The following is an 18,294-nucleotide window of genomic DNA, read 5'->3' as shown; positions in this document are numbered from 1 at the left end:
AAAACAGTATAAGGAGTTCCCTTGTGGCACAGTGGGTTAAGGATCTAGTGTTGTCACTGCAGTGGCTTGGGTCATTGCTGTGGCATGGTTTCTATCTCTGGCTTGGGAAATTCCATGTGCCATTGGTGTGGCCAAATAAACAACAAACCAACAAGTAGGGTACTGATAGAAAAACAGACACACATATCAATGGAACAGAATAGAGATTCCAGAAATACCCCACAAAAATATGATCAATTAATCTATGACAAAGGAGGCAAGAACATACAATGGAGAAAAGACAGTTTTTTTAATAAGCGGTGCTGGGAAAACTGGACAGCTACATGTAAAGGAATGAAATTAGAATATTCTCTAATACTATATACAAAAATAAACTCAAAATGGATTAAAGACCTAAATGTAAAACTGGATGCCATAAAACACCTGGAGGAAAACATAGGGAGAGCACTCTTTGAAATAAATTATAGCAATATTTTTTTGGATCTGTCTCCTAAAACAAAAGAAATAAAAGCAAAAATAATCAAAAAGACCTCATTAAACTTAGAGACTTTTGCACAGCAAAGGAAACCATTGACAAAATGAAAATACAATCTACTGAATGGGGGAAACATTTGCAAATAATATGACTATATATGTATATATAGCTATACAACTGCTCATACAACTCAACATCAAAAAAAAAACTCAATAAAAAATGGGTAGAAATTTATATAGACATTCTTTCCAAAAAAAAAAGTAAGGCAGATGGCCAACAAGCACATGAAAAAATCCTTAACATTCTTAATCATCAGGGAAATGTAAATAAAAACCACGAGATATCACCTTGCACCTGTTAGAATGGCTATCATCAAAAAGAACACACACACACACACACACAAACACAAATAAATGTTGGTAAGAATGTGGAGAAAAGGAAACCCTTGTATACTGTTGGTAGAATTTAAATTGGATTAGCCACTGTTTTTTGGTAGAAAACAGTATAGAAGTTTCTCAAAAAACTACATGTGACCTGGCAATTCTACTCCTGAGTATATATTTGAAAAAGACCAAAACACTAATTTGAAAAGATACATGCACCCCAATATTCACAACATCATTATTTGCAGTATTCAAGATATGGAAGCAACCTAAGTGTCCATCAACAGATGAATGGATAAAACATATGGTGTAAACATATACAATGGAATACTACTTAGCCATAAAGAAAGTTTGCCATTTGCGATAAGAATGGACTTGAGGGGTATTATACTTAGTGAAACAAGTCAGACAAAGACAAATACTGTGTGATATCACTTATATATGGAATATAAAAAATAAAAGAAGCTAATAAATATAACAAAAGAAAAAGAAGTAGACTCAGATAGAACAAATTACTGGTTACTAATGGAGAGCGGAAAGAGGGGGAAGGGCAAAGCAGGCATAAGGAATTAAGAGGTTCAAACTATTAGGTATAAAATAAGACACAAGGATACAACATGGAGAATACAGTAAATATTTTATAATAACTATAAATAGAGTCTAAATTGTGAATCATTGTATTGTAACTTATAACCTGTAACCTTGTAGCCTGTGAATTATGTAATATTATACTTCAATTAGAAATAGATGAATGGATAAAAATGAGATGTATATATATCTGCACTAGGGGTTCCTGAGATCCAGGAAACTCAGAGTTTTAATAAGATGAACCCAAAATGACCTACACAAAGACACAGCATAATTAAAACTATCAAAAGTTAAAGAGAGGATATTAAAAGCAACAAGAGTAAAACATTTTGTTATGTACAAGGGAACACTCATAAGACTATAAGTAGATGTCTCAGGAGAAGTTTTATAGGCCAGAAGGGAGTAGAACGATATAGTCAAAGTGCTATTCACATGAAAAACCAACCAATAATAGTCTATCCAGAGAAGTTATCGTCCAGAATTGAAAGAGACAGAGTTTTACAGAGAAGAAAAGCTAAAGGAGTTTTCACCACTAAATTGACCTCATGAGAAGTATTAAAAGGACTTATTTAAATGGAAAAGAAAGTTTAATTAGTAGCAAGAAAACATAAAAGAAAATATCTCACTGGTAAGATAAATATATAGTAAAGGTAGTGGTTTAATCATTTGTAAAGTTAGTATAAAGATTAAAAGGCAAAAATAGTATAAAAGAACTATGATTATAATTATTAGTTAAGGGACACACAAGATATAAGAATACAAAATGTGATATCAAAAAATAAAATGTGAGGAGGAAAGAAAAATGATTGAGTTTTAGGGATTAAACACGTTGCTATCAACTTGAAATAGAGTGTTATAATGATAAATGATTATACAAAAGTCTTCTAGTTAACCATGAAGCAATCCTGTAGTAAGTAGAAAAAAAAAAGAAGAAGAAGAAAGAAAAAAAGAGATAAAGTAATAAAGTATGGTAGTTTTTTTTTAAGTCATCAACCCACAAAGGAAGAGAGTGAGATTAATAAATGGGGCTGGGACATGAAACTAAACATGTAAAAGAATGAAATTAGACTATTTTCTCACATCATAGGAAAAATAAATACAAAACAGATTAAATACCTAAATGTAAGGCCTAAAAAAACTCCTAGAAGAAAACATAGGCAGAACACTCTTTGAAATAAATTGTAGCAATATTTTTATGATTCAATATCCTAAGGCAAAAGAAGCAAAAGAAAAATAAACAAATGGGACCTAGTTAAAAGCTTTTGCCCAGCAAAGAAGACCATCAACAAAATGAAAAGACAACATACTGACTGGGAGAAAATATTTTCAGATGATACTATTGATAAAGGGTTAATAGTCAAAATGTATAAACAGCTCATACAGCTCAATATCTGAACAAAACAATCAGATTAAAATATGGGAAGATCTTCCTGAATAGGCATTTTTTAAAAGAAGACATACAGATAGCCAACAGGCACATAAAAAGATACTCAATCATCAGAGAAACTCAAATCAAAACCACAGTGAGGTATCACCTCATATGTATCAGAATGGCTATCATCAAAATGTCTACAAATAACGTTTTTGGTGAGCACATGGAGAAAAGGGAACCCTAGTATTCTGTTCTGGAAATGTACATTTGTGCACCACTATGGGAACAGCACAGAGGTTCCTCAAAAAACTAAAAATAGAATTACCATATGACTCAGTATTTCCAGTCCTGAATACATATCTTAAAAAAATCCAAAAAGCACATGCACCCCAATGTTCATAGCAGCATAATTTGGAATCACTAAGATATGGAAGCAAACTATGAATGGATAAAGACGTGGTGCACACACACACACACTCACAGTATCCCATTGTATACATATTCCTCAGCCAAAAAAAAAAAAAATTCAGCCATCAAAAAATTCTACCATTTGTAGTGACATGGATGGACCTAGAGGGTATTATGCTTAGTGAAATAAATTATACAAAGGAAAACAAATACTGTATGTTATTAATTATATGTGGAATCTAAAAAATAAAACAAATGAATGAAGATAATAGAAACAGACTCACAGACTTATAAAGAACAAAGTATTGGTTACCCGTGGGGAGAGGGAAGCAGTGAGGGCAAGATAAGGGTAGAGAATTAAGAGATACAAACTACTGTGTATAAAATAAATAATCAACAAGAATATATTGCACAGCATAGGGAAGTGTAGCCATTATTTTGTGATAACTATAACTGAATATATCTATAAAAATATTGAATCAGTATGTAGTACACTGGAAAATAATATAGCATTGTAAATCAATTTTATTTCAAATTTTAAAATTATAACTAATCTGGTACACTACAGAGAGACCAAAGGTGATTTTTAAAAACTTATCTGAAAGATAATATTTAAATTTCTAAAAAATTATGAAGATTGTTTAGGAAGAATAATTAACCCTTGTAAATTTGACATGATAAGTTCACAAGAACAAATCTTTTTGCAAACACATTAATAATTGTAATTTAATTTTGTTACCATATGATTTTATTTGTATATTTAAATATTTTGTAGGTAAAATAAGTATTCATTTAATGAATAAAAATAATATAAAATTTGGCAAGTCCATTAAAAAAGGAAGCGTGTGAGAGAAGATAAAAGGAACACAGAACAATTATGTAAACAACCAGAAAAGAATTATCAAAGTGACAATAAGTATACACTTAATAATTACCTTAAATGTAAATGCTCCAAACAAATACACAGAGTGGCTGATCAATTTAAAAAAAAAGAAGAAGACCCATGTATATGCTCTCTACAAGAGGCTCATTTTAAGGACATACACGGGCTCGAAGTGAAGGGATGAAATAAGACGGTCTATGCAAATAAAAACCAAACGAAAGCTGGAGTAAGCTATACTTACGTTAGACGAAATAGACTTTAAAACAAAATTGTAGTAAGAGACAAAGATGAGCATTACATATGATAAAGGGATCAATCTCACAAGAAAATAGAACATTAGTAAATATTTGTACACCCAATACAAGAGCACCTAAGTAGGAGCAAATTTTAACAGACTAAAGGGAGAAATAGACAATGATACGGTAATAGTCTTAGAGGATTAAATGCCCCACTTATATCAATGACTAGCTCATCCAGACAGAAAGTCAATAAGGAAACATTGGCCTTAAAGGACATGTTAGTCAGATGGACTTAACAAATACATACAGAATGTTAGTTATATCCTAAAGTAACAGAATCCATTCTTCTCAAAGGTACATGGAATATTTTCCAGGATAGGTCATAGGTTAGACTACAAAACAAGTCTTAATAAATTTATGATCATTGAAATAATATCAGCCATTTTTCCAAACACAATGATATTATACTAGAAATTAACTACATGAAGAAAACAAAAATTAAAAAATATGTGGAGATTAGACAACACACTGCTGAGCAACTAATGGGTCAAAGAGGAATTCAAAAGAGGAATAAATAGAAAACTTTGAGACAAACAAAAATTGAAAAGTACCAAAATTTGTGGGATACAGCAAAAGCAGTTCCAGGTTCAACATCCACAAATTAATCAATGTGATATGCCATATTAACAAAATGAAGGATGATAATCATATGAATTTCTCAATATATGAAGAAAAGGCTTTTGACAAAATTCAATGTTCATTTATGATGAAAATTCTCAACAAAGTCAGCATCGAGGGAAAGTACCTCAGCATAATCAGAAATACAGTGTCGTTTATGACAAAGATGCCAGGAATACACAATGGAGAAAGGATATGCTCTTCAATGCCTGGGGTCAAGAAAACTGGACAGCCACATGCCAAAGAATGAACTCAATCGCCATCTTATATCGCACCCCCAAATTAACCAAAATAAATTAAAAACTTGGCTGTCAGACCTGAAACTAAAACCCCTAGAAGAAAGCATAACTCCTTGATGTAGGTCTTGGTGATGATTTTAAAAAATCTGATAGGGAGTTCCCGTCGTGGCGCAGTGGTTAACGAATCCGACTAGGAACCATGAGGTTGCGGGTTCGATCCCTGCTCTTGCTCAGTGGGTTAGGGACCCGGCATTGCCGTGAGCTGTGGTGTAGGTTGCAGACGCGGCTCGGATCCCGCGTTGCTGTGGCTCTGATCCCGCGTTGCTGTGGCTCTGGCGTAGGCCAGTGGCTACAGCTCCAATTCGACCCCTAGCCTGGGAACCTCCATATGCCGCGGGAGTGGCCCAAGAAATAACAACAACAACAAAAAAAGACAAAAAGACTAAAAAATCTGATAGCAAAAGCAACAAAAACAAATGCTTTTTTATTATGATGACTATGATATCATATGAAGGAGGACTTCATAATAAAAAAAGTTTCTGCACAGCAAAGGAAACTATCAACAAAATAGAGAATCCACTGAGTGGGAAAGAATATTTTCAAATTATTTATCTGATAAGGAGCTAATATCCAAAATACATAAAGGACTCACAACTCAACAACAACAACAAAACAATTCAATTTAAAAATGAGCAGAAGATCTGAATAGACATTTTTTCCAAAGAAGATATACAGATAGCCAACAAGTATCTGAAAAAGTGTTCAGCATCACTAATCATACAGGAAACATAAATTGAAACCGTGATGTGATACCAACTCACACCTGTCAGAATGGCTATCATCAAAAAGACAAGAAACAACAAGAACATGGAGAAAAGGGAATCCTTGTATACTGTTGGTGGGAATGTAAATTGGTGCAGCCACTATGCAGAACAGTATGAAAGTTCCTCAGAAACTGAAAATAGAATTACTGTATGATCCAGCAAGTCCACTTCTGGTTATGTACCTAAAGAAATGAAAACACTAACTCAAAAAAGATATGTTTTTTTGAACCCCTATGTTCATTGTAGCATTATTTATAATATCCAAGGTATGGAAACAACATAAATGCCCATTGATAAATGAATAAAGAAATGTGATATAAATACCATGAAGTATTACTTAGCCATAAAAAGGATGAAATTTTGCCATTTGTGACAACATGAATGGATCTTGAGGGCATGATACTGTGTTGTAATAAGTCAAGGAAAGATAAATACCACATAATCTCTCATACTTGAAATCTGAAAATATAAACAAAAGAAAACAAAAGCAACCTAATAGATACAGAAAACAGATTGGTGGTTGCCAGAGGCAAGGGGTCAAGAGTAAGAGAAATGGGTACAGGGGGTGAAAAGGAAAAAAAAGTAGAAGTCTTTTAGAAAATTTTAAAACATATTGACGTAAGAAAGGTAGACAAATGAAGAGTTAGATTTGGAGTTCCCGTCGTGGCGCAGTGGTTAACGAATCCGACTAGGAACCATGAGGTTGCAGGTTTGATCCCTGACCTTGCTTAGTGGGTTAAGGATCCAGACTTGCCGTGACCTGTGCTGTAGGTTGCAGACGTGGTTTGGATCACACGTTGCTATGGCTCTGGCGTAGGCCAGTGACTACAGCTCTGATTTGACCCCTAGCCTGGGAACCTCCATATGCCGTGGGAAGCGGCCCTCGAAAAGGCAAAAAGACGAAAAAAAAAGAAAAAAAAAAGAGAGAAGAGTTAGATTTAAGGATAGCAACACTCAAGAACATAATCACCTTAAATCTTACCACATCAATCTACAAGTTCAGGATGAAAAAAAGGAAAAAGTAATAGAAGTTTTAAAAAGGGGGGAAATGACTTACTCTATGATTCTTTTCCAGAAATGGTAATATCGTATTGAGTTAAGCATAAATGAATCAGAAACAGACAATTTTTTTTTCCTTGAAATACACATGGGTTTAAATATCAAGGGAAAATATACCTAGGGAAAAAAATCTTTGTTAAAACAAACAAACAAAAAAATTGATGTTTTCTTGTGGCACAACATGCAACTGCACTGTGGGTTCAATCCCTGCCAGGGAATTTCCACATGCTGCAAGTGTAGCCAAAACAAACAAACAAACAAAAATTCATTGAAGGAAGAGTTTCATTTAGCATTCTTTTTGTCATTTGTTGTTGGTGTCAGGTGGTAGATGTACTTTTATTCTGAACTGAGAATGATGTTTATCTTAATAGCTCCCATGTATTGGATGCTTACCACACCAGATATTTGTACATACTATCTTAATCTTTGCATCAACACTAAAACAGTTAAACTGAAATAACACAGACAATGTTCTGCCAGGCATGTATTATTATCCTCATTTTATAAATGAGGAAAACTGAGGCTCAAATAAATTAAGTACCTTAATTTCAGGTACCTTGTAAGCACAAATACTCACAGACAGTAAGTAGTGGAGCCGGGTCTGGAATCCATATCTGTCTGAGAATAAACCTAACTAATTCAGTTATCCAGAGAAAAACATAATTCAAAAAGATACATGCACCCCAACATTCATAGCAGCATTATTTACAATAGCAAAGACATGGAAGCAACTTAAGTATCCATCAATAGATGAATGGACAAAGAAGATATGGTATACATATATGGTGTATATGTATGCATACACGCACATATATATAATGTTACTCAACCATAAAAAAGAATGAAATAATGCCATTTGCAGCAACATGAATAGACCTAGAGATGATCATATTAAGGGAAGTAGGCCAGACAAGGAGTTTACTTCAAAGACAAATACTATATGATATTGCTTTTATGTGGACTCTAAAAAAATGATATGAATAAACTTGTTACAATACAGAAATAGACTCATGGACTCGAAAACAAACTTAGGGTTACCAAAGGGGAGGGTGGGATGGATAAATTAGGAGTTCAGGATTAAAATATAGGCACTACTGTATATAAAACAGATAACCAATAAGGATCCAAGGACCTACTGTTATAGCACAAGGAACTATACTGAATATCTTGTAATAAATGAATGGAAGAGAATGTGAAAAATAATATGTGTATATAATATATACATATAACCGAATCACTTTGGTGTATACCTGAAATTAATACAACATTGTAAATCAACTATATTTCAGTCAAAATTTAAATTAATTAAAAATTTAAGTTTATGTGTATGTATACATACATATACATATATATAAAGAGATTCAACATCATTAACATTTGAATAAGAATCTGCAACACTGCTCTTAAAGTTTTCTGTAGCAGCAAGTTTCCACGGTCAAATGATTACATTTCAAGGGCAATTATTGAGGGCCTATTCTGGGTCCCTGGTGGCAGGAAATGGAAACGCTTTGATTTTCTCAAGTTTATAAATAAATACTGTACTATCTATAGTCATACAGATTAAAGCCAAAGGTTTTTGGAGGACAAAGGGAGAGAGATGTATTTAAAGTAGGATGTGAGGAATTAATCACAGTAATCTCATGATCATTGCATAAGCCATGTAGCTCAAGGGCTCTGTCAATCAATGTGGAAAAAGAGTGCAAACTCTCAGGTGCTCTGGCCATAAGCACCTGGGGAAAAGTCTCATAGATGTAGGGGGTGAGGGGGTTGGTAAGGGCGAAGAGAGAGTCTTGGCAGCATAAGCACATCTGGACAAAGAGAGAATTTAATTTTTAAATGTTACTATTAGGTCGTTTTCCTGAGGGCAATATCTAATAAGCCATGTTCTCTTTTGACAGGTGATAAAAGAGCCCACACTTTGTCTCCAGAGAGACTTGGGGCTCTGCCACTGACCAGAGGAATGACCTCAAGCAAATTATCAGACGTGATCCCTAGTGTCTTTATGAAGGATGCCACACCACCCATCTCATTAGATTAGCATATTCAACGCCCAGAGCTGCATGAAACCAAAATCTGCTCTTCTTTCAAAGTTCTACTTACTTTCTACACTACAGCCTTTTTTTTTTTTTTTTACCAAATTGCCTTCACTTGTGGTAATGAAGTCTTAGTAAAAATCACCAATGAATGCATATATATTTAATAATGCTATTGAAGTATAATTTCCAATGATAAAATTCACTTGTTTTGCTACCATAATCTAATTTTGAAAAAATTTCCACTACTCCATAGAGTTCCCGTCATGGCGCAGTGGTTAACGAATCCAACTAGGAACTGTGAGGTTGTGGGTTTGATCCCTGGCCTTGCTCAGTGGGTTAAGGATCCGGAGTTGCCGTGAGCTATGGTGTAGTTTGCAGACGCGTCTCGGATCCCATGTTGCTGTGGCTCTGCTGTAGGCCGGTGGCTACAGCTCCGATTCGACTCCTAGCCTGGGAAATTCCATATGCTGTGGGAGCGGCACAAGAAATGGCAAAAAGACAAAAAAAAAAAATTTTCCATTACTCCAAATAGAATCTTGGCACCCATTTGTACTCTCCATTCCCCAGTCAATGGATTACTAATTTACTTTCTTTGTCTACAGATTTGCCTATTTGACCATAGAACTTGATTCATACAGTATGTGGTCTTTTATGTCTGGCTTCTTTCACTTAGTTTCATGTTTCTGAGGCTCATCCATGTTTTAGCATGCATCAGTATTTTGTGAATGTATGTTTCGTAGTTTGAAACTTCGTGGCTAGGATAAACAAGATTTCACTAAGGATCTACCTGAATATTTCATAATTTCCTTGGAGGTACTGCCTACATCAACCTGAGTCTGATAAACAAGAATCACAGTCAGAGATAATGAAGAAAGAACATTTCTGATACCCACCATCAGACTTTCTAGGGTTCTAGGGTTCTGAAGTGAGGCACCCACAACTAAAGGTCATTTTCCACACTTGCTACAATTTTTCCAACCATGTCCAGAAGGGATATTAGGTCAGATTAGGCTGTCCTTGACCTGTCTTTGAACGGTGTATTGTGGTGGTGTTACCTTGCACAGGGCTCTAAGAACAAAGGCTCCCCAGCCTTCTAACTTCTTGCTGTAAGTAGCTCTTTGAAGGAAACCGCCCTCAGCAGGAAGCCCCTTTTCTTGTCACTTTAGCAAGGCTATAATGTAACTAATTTTAACCAGCTACACCCATGCTCTACTTATTTCCAGCCCAAGCATACCTTTCAGATCTTTTAATCACACAATACCTTGTCAAACTTGCTGGTTCTTTCCGTAGATCGAAGAAGTAGAAATGAGGAATAAATAACTAACAGAGGACCAGCTCTTTTCCCTAGCTTCCTCTTCAGTAACCTTATGAAAAAAAATGTATGACTAAACTGTGTGAACAAGATAACATCTAGAGGCTCCCCAGAAGTTCACAAGAAGTCGAGGAGCCCACACACAGTGTGGGTGGTGGGGATGGCTATGACTCTGATATCTTCTCAATGATTAACCTATATTACTTCCCTCCTTCCCTTTAAATCCTTCATGGCCAAGCAGAATCTTTGGAAGTTGTTTTGGGGGCACACTGAGTCCCCCATCTCCCCAGATTGCCCGCACTGATTAAAGTCAACTTTCCTTTGTATCAACATTTGTGAATTTGATTTTGTAAGCAGCGAGCAGCAACCCCAATTTGATAACATTTCTAGTTCTCCAATCTGTGTCCATTTCCTCCACCTAATTCAACCTCTGAATACCCTCTATTCATCATTTCATATTGATTTTTGTTTCTTATTAATTTACCAGCCTAGTGATATTTACAAAAAATTAATTGAAGCAGGCACCCATCACTGGGTTTGTCAAGCAAATCTCTCCCCATCTTAGGATACATGCTGGACCTGCCAAGGTGAATTTCACCTAAAATCTCTGCACAAAGACTCTTCTCCTCTCTGTAGTTCTCTTCCAACTTGGCCATCTCAATACACCATCTGTTTCATCTATTCAGACTCTGATCATTGGCCAGGGAAGAAGCTTGTTGTGTGGGAGGAACATGGGTATTTGAATTGGATAGACATGAAACTGAATCTTAGCTCTGTCAGTTACCAGCTGGGTGACTTTGAGCAAACTATGCAAGATTTTGATACCCAGTTTTCTCATTGATAAAACAGATATTAACTATACCTTCCTTCTACTTGTTGTCAGGATTAAATAAGATGCTTTTAAAGAATATATCACAAGCATATAGTAGATGTCTCATAAGTGGCAGTTATGAAATTTATAATCCTGCTGCCCTCAACTTAGCTCTTTTTTCCATTCACATGGTAAATTTTTCACCAAGGCTGCCTTCAGCCCTGGGCTTCAGATCCAGTTGCCAATCCAGCACTAGCATAATCACAAATTCCAATGATGGGTTCAAATAGTTACAGAGAATTTAAAAAAAGAGAGTTCGAACTTGTTTGGGGCCTATTGGATCCTAGAAGTTCAGCTCTCCTTTGGAGAAGCCTTTGACTAGCCACTTATGACTTGCTAAGTGCATCAGAACTACATCTGGTTTCATGAGCATATAACCTGTGCAGTCACACAGGGCCCCACACTTGTAAAGGCCCTTAGTTTGGTCTAATGTTATTCTGTTGCCATCTTGAAAGTTCTACTAATTTTATCTTTGAATTTGTGTTTTGTAAATGAAGTCTGAAGGGACAATGGCGTCAACGCATGAGCAGAAAAGATACTTGCAACATGTGTGTCCACCTTCCTTGCTGCCCAAATGCAAACAGCATTCAGATAACCCATGAACACCAGATTCCAGGTGGATCCACAATACATGTGAGCTCAGTGTCACTTAAAGTGAGGACAAAGCAAGCATATTCCATCAATGACTCACAGCCCAGGGAAGCCACACTTTCCATTTGGACCAGAACTTGATTCACATAGTAAGAAGGCAATCATGTTCTAAGAAACTTGAACAACCAAGGAAACCTATTACAACCTTTCTTATGGTACTTCCCTGTATTAGCTAATAATGTGCACCGAAAATAACATAAAAGGAAAAGGAAAAAATAAGACAAACTTGGAGTTCCCGTCGTGGCTCAGTGGAAATGAATCTGACTAGTATCCATGAGGATGCAGGTTTGATCCCCGGCCTCACTCAGTGGGTTAAGGAGCCAGCATTTCTGTGAACTGTCGTGTAGGTCATAAATGCAGCTTGGATCACACATGGCTGTGGTGTAGGCTGGCAGCTGCTGCTCTAATTCAACCCCTAGCCTGGGAACCTCCATATGCTGTGAGTGCAGTCCTAAAAAGACAATGAAAACAACAAAAAGATAACCTTTATATTACAGTCTTTCCTCACTTTTCAATAATCCATAGGTAGAAAGTGTGGGCACAAGGTACTCATATTAAGATGTGAAAATTTTAAAGTTGAGAGGTTTTTTTTTTGAAGAATTTCCACTGTTCTCATAAGAACAAAATGCATGGATGAACTATGAAACACAAATTGTCTAATTTCAGTGGTCCTACCCATGAGTGTAATACTCTCAGATTCGTAGGTAAAGCAGACATTGCAAAATATAAAGCTGTACCATAAAATTCATGTTAATTATTTAAAATTTTGTTTCTTCTCTTCTTGTAACGACCTTAAATAGCAAGTTAAAAAAAACCATCATGACAAGAAAAGGCAGAGGCCATGGAAAAAGGAAAAAGGGCTTTATATTTTAGTACCTTTAACAGCACTTTTTCCCCCCTTGGTTTTGAACTAGGGGTCTTGCATTTTCATTTTTCACTGGGCCTCGGAAGTTATGTAGCATCCGGTGTCTAACGCTCTTCTCTTCCTCGTGGTCCTGAACAGCTTCCTGGGCAGAACTTGGGCTTCTTGTGCTCTCAGGGATGGAGGCCCTGTGCAGATGAGTTGACTGCCTTTCGTAATGACAACTCTCATTTTTTTTAACCAGAAAATAATAGAAGCCAACTGATTTGAGGCTTTCCCCTTGCCCCTCCAGCTTATGTAAATTTTTGAGGTGTTATTTTTCCATGCCTCTGGGAAGTCCGAAGACCCAACACACTTTTGCATAAACGTAAATGATATATTTATCTTAGGGTTCCTCTTTCTGAGACTCTTGAACTGACATTCACCTGGGGGCAGTTGTTACATCTCATCTCAAGTTGATGCTCAGCTTGAGAGATTTTTATTAAGTAGAATCAGCAAGAAACTGGGATGGACCCAATGTGAACTGAAGGCTGAGGGCTTGCACAGTAGAATCATCTAATAGACAAGCTGCAAGTATCAGAGAGATGACCTAAGTAAACTTTCTAACTTGACTCAAAGGTGAAGGCAAAGAATTGTCAAAAGTACTCAAAATTCTTAAAAAAAAAAAAAAAAAAGTTTAGGCTGCAAGGTGATTGGCCAGGGTGAGAAAAAACTGATGTGAATCTCAGTGTTTCTACAGGTTTTTTTTTTTTGATGGGCAAATTTGGGAAATTAAATCCTAGCACATAAAATGCAGTGCTGAGAGGAAATGGGTGAGACTGCGGTTATGCCCAGGGGTTTTTGAGTTATGCTTGAGTCTGTCTCCATTTTTGGCAACAATTGTTCCCCTAGTTGCCAAGCCAAATTCCTGGGAGATGCTCCACATGTCTTTCTTCAATCAGTCGCCTACTTTTACTGAGCTTCCTATGAAATAAGTCTTTGTTTTTATTTTTTTAAATCTCTCTTAATTTATTTGCCTGTTACTCTAGTTGGTCTGATCAAGCAGAAACCTTCTGTAACAATGGTGAAGGTTTTTTCCAGATGGGTTAATTATATTTATTTTCATGGCCAACAGTCCCTCATTGGCTTTTTTAAAAAAATAAATTTTATTGGAGTATAGTTGATTTAGAAAGTTGTGTTCATCTCAGGTATACACCAAAGTGCATCAGTTATACGTATATCCATTCTTTTTCAGATAATTTTTCCATGTAGGTTATTACACAGTATTGACTAGATTACATTGTGCTATACAGTAGGTCCTTGTTACCTATTTTATATGCAGTAGTGCATATATGTTAATCCCAACCTCCTAATTTAGTCCTTCTGCCCCACATTTCCCCTTCAGTAACCATGAATTTGTTTACAAAATCTTGAATCTAACCAGCTATGATGGGAAAAAAATAAAAATCATTATAAAAAAATCTTTGAATATGTTTCTGTTTTCTAAATTCTTTTGCACAATTTTTGTTAGATTCCACATATTAGTGATTTCATATGACACTTATCTTTCTTTGTCTGACCTACTTCACTGGTTTGATAATTTCTAGGCCCATCCATGTTGCTGCAGATAGCATTATTTCATTCTTTTAATGGCTGAGTAATATTCCATTATATTCCAATATACCATATCTCTTGTATCCATCCCTCTGTTGATGGACTTTTAGGTTGCTTCATGTCTTGGCTATTGTGAATAGTTCTGCAATGAACATAGTTCTTTCAAATTACTGTTTTCTATGAAACAAGTTTTGCACCCCTCCCCTCTACTGCACCTGTGGTTCTGCTCTGCTCATCTAACCTAGATGACAGTAATAGCACCTAAGCACTCTCCCTAACACTAGGCTTTCCCACCATAAAGTTGTCTGATGCAGTCATCAGAAAGATTTCTCTGAAGGACAAATCTGAAACACATTGTTTGACTAAAATATCAGTAGTTCCCTGTATTCAAAGATAAAACTCCTCATGGCATCAAGGCCTATTGGGATCTCACCCCTTCCAGACTGACACAATTTTCCAGTAAACAGAATTTTATTCTGCAAACACATTGAACTTCCTGCACATTTAAGAACACATGTTGCTGTTTTGTCCCTGTGCACAATTTCTATGCCTGTCTAAAGCCCTTTTCTTCATTCCCTAACCCATCCTTTCTGTGTCTAGTTTTCCAACTCAGTTTCCTTTTCCTCTTTTCTGTTCCTTCCTCTTCTTCCTGACAGCTAATATTCATTACACGCTTCCTGTGTCTCGACACTATGCTTAAGACTCCACACATTTAATCCTCATAGCAAGTTTATGAATTAGATTCTACTACTATTCCCATTTTTCACTCCAAAGAGATATTTGAGTAAATTAACTAAGGTCATAACGAACTGTGATCTAAATCTGAAATCAGATCCTCTTGGGTCCACGTATTAAAAATTCTCTATCTCTTCCAGAAAATTTTCCCTGAAAATTTCCCTTGGTTTGTGGAGTGGTGACTGGCTGGAATGTTCACCCGATTCGTGTCCTCTGTTTCCAGACCACAGCTGGATTGTTTTTCCTACCCCTGAGATAGGCGGTGAAATTTGGCTAAATTCTGGTCAATAGACTGTGGGAGGAATGACTGCCCCTAAAGTCTCTCAGGTGACCTTCCACACTCTCTCTCCTTTTGCAGAGAAATAGGAAGCCCTGAAGATGGCTATACCATTAGATGTAAACAGCCTAGGTTCCTGAATGACAAGGGGGAGCACAGCTTTGCCCTTCACCCTGGGAGTAAGTAACACTTTGTTTGGAAATCTCCTAAGACTTCTGGGGTTGTCTGTTACAACTATTAATGTTACTTTCCCTAACACATGGGCTAAATGCACATTTAATATTACTTTGAATCTCTTTATGTATCTATCTCTTCCAGAATATTACTTCAGAAACTTCCTAAAGAAAGACTTTTTTTTTTTCCTGATGAATCTTTATGTTTGGTCTATTAAGTGCACAATAACTACTTGCTGACCTAGAAAATATATCAGTGGCTTACTAAATACTAATAGTGATCATGAATATGTATTGAATACTTATATGCAAAAGGCATATTATCAGGCACTTACATTCATTGCTTTATATAATTCTCATAATTCAAAAATGTTAATTAAGTGCTTACCATGTATTGGGTTCTAAAAGAGGCACTGGGGATACATTAGCGAAAAAACAGATAAAAGTCCTGTTGCCATAGGGCATAAATTATAGCTGGGGTAATCAGATAATAAAAAATAAGAAAAAATTTAGAATATCAGATTATGAAAGTGCTTTGAAGAAATATGAAGTAGCATAAGAAGAGGAGTTAATGAGAGTTGGAGGTGTAACTATCCTAAACAGGTGGTAAGGAAAAACCTTATGGAGATTATAACATTTGAGTAAACACCGAAAGTTGAGAGGAAACAAGTAGTGGCTATCAATGGGAAAAGCATTACAGACAGAGGGAACAGCAAGTACCAAAGCCTTGAGTAGGAATGTGCTCACAATGGCACATTGTCTTTACTTTACATAGAAGGAAATTAAACCCAGAAAATGTAAGTAATTTCCATCTTAGAACTTATGAGTGGCACCAAGGCTTGAACTGAAAGCTTTTGGATTTAAAAGCCCATATTCATTTTGATATACTTCCCTGCCTCCTATGACTTTTACTAGTTACTTTAAAAGTACACACACACAGGAGTTCCCATTGTGGCGCAGTGGAAATGAATCCAACTAGTATCCATGAGGATGTGGGTTTGATCCCTGGCCTTCCTCAGGGGGTTGGGGATTTGGCATTGCCATGAGCTATGGTGTAGTTTGTAAACCTGGCTTGGATCCCCCATTGCTGTGGCTGTCATGTAGGCCGGCAGTTACAGCTTCAATTCAACCCCTAGCCTGGGAACCTCCATATGTTGCAGGTGCTGCCTTAAAAAGACAAAAAAAAAAAAAAAAAAAAAAAGTACACACACACACCATTCTAAAAGAACTACCAAAGCAGATCCTGAAGAACGGCTTTCCTAATATCAGTGCTTTCTTTGTTGCTTCTTGTTCAATAGAGAGGGGAAGGGTGACACTAGAGTTTCTCCTTCACAAAACAGATCACCTACCAGACTTAGAGGTAGGCTTTGGTGTAACAAAATTGCAGCTCTGTGATCTTATAAAAGCTGATGGTAGAGTTGGACATTTTATTCTTCTGAGTTGCAGAAAGAAAGGCTCTACTGTCCGGTCAGTTTCCAATTTAGTGGTGTTGAATAGCAATTATATTGGCTTCATGATTTGGGAACTTTGCCAGTCACAGCTGAGATCCTGTGGGGTTTTTGTGTTTTTTTTGTGTTTTTTTTGTTTTGTTTTTTTGTTTTGTTTTTTTTTTGTCTTTTTGCTATTTCTTGGGCCGCTCCCGTGGCATGTGGAGATTCCCAGGCTAGGGGTTGAATCGGAGCTGCAGCCACCAGCCTACACCAGAGCCACAGCAACGCGGGATCCGAGCCGTGTCTGCAACCTACACCACAGCTCACGGCAACGCCGGATCGTTAACCCACTGAGCAAGGGCAGGGACCGAACCCACAACCTCATGGTTCCTAGTCAGCTTCGTTAACCACTGCGCCACTACAGGAACTCCCCTGTGGGATCTTGAATCAGCTGTGGGGGCAATGGCTCCTCTCTTGCCAAGTCACTTTGGCAGTTTTCTTCTGGGAGTTGGTTCTGGTGGCTCAATCTAGGGCCTCATTCTCCAGCCTCATTCTCCAGCCTTTCCCTTAATACCCTATATTGGAAAATCCTTTTCTTTGTAAATCGTAAATATTTCTTTGTATATAATAGATCCTGTTGTTTGCTATCAAACCCTGACTGATAGGGTAACTGGCACAAAATACAGGGTGGCCATTACATTCTGATAACTCAAGCCAGACTTCCAGTTTGTTTTCAGTTTTACAGATATAGCTTGCTCATCTGTCTTGGTCTCAGGATTCAAAGTCTTTGTCAGCCATAGTATTCTGATTACCATTCTGACCTTGCTTCCTATTATAGTAGACCTGCCTTACCCTGGACTTAACCACACTGAACTCCATCATAATCAAGGAACCTATTTCGGAAGCAATATCTTCATCTTTGCCTATTTCTATTATGCTTTTCAAAGATACTTGGACTTTTATCACTAATGTACTTTTCAATGCTATGTCTGGAAAGGGGTATCCTCTAGACCCTCTTGGGAGGTACACTTAGGGGTATGTGAATGGGTCATATGTGATAAATTCACTTCAACACTCTCATTTATATTAATCTTTGAATTCTTCCACTACATTATTCCAACTGTTGTCTCAATTTCACTTAGCCCAAACCACTGCTGGGAAATTTTTTATCTACTGAGAGAGCAACTAATTATGACCACTTCCAGC

This window comes from Sus scrofa, chromosome 4 (assembly GCF_054392235.1).
Source record: "Sus scrofa isolate SSC_HxYL_T2T_F1_AM1 chromosome 4, Sscrofa_HxYL_maternal_Yorkshire_Landrace_v2.0, whole genome shotgun sequence".
In the NCBI taxonomy this organism is placed as follows: Eukaryota; Metazoa; Chordata; class Mammalia; order Artiodactyla; family Suidae; genus Sus; species Sus scrofa.
This window is presented reverse-complemented; position numbering follows the sequence as displayed.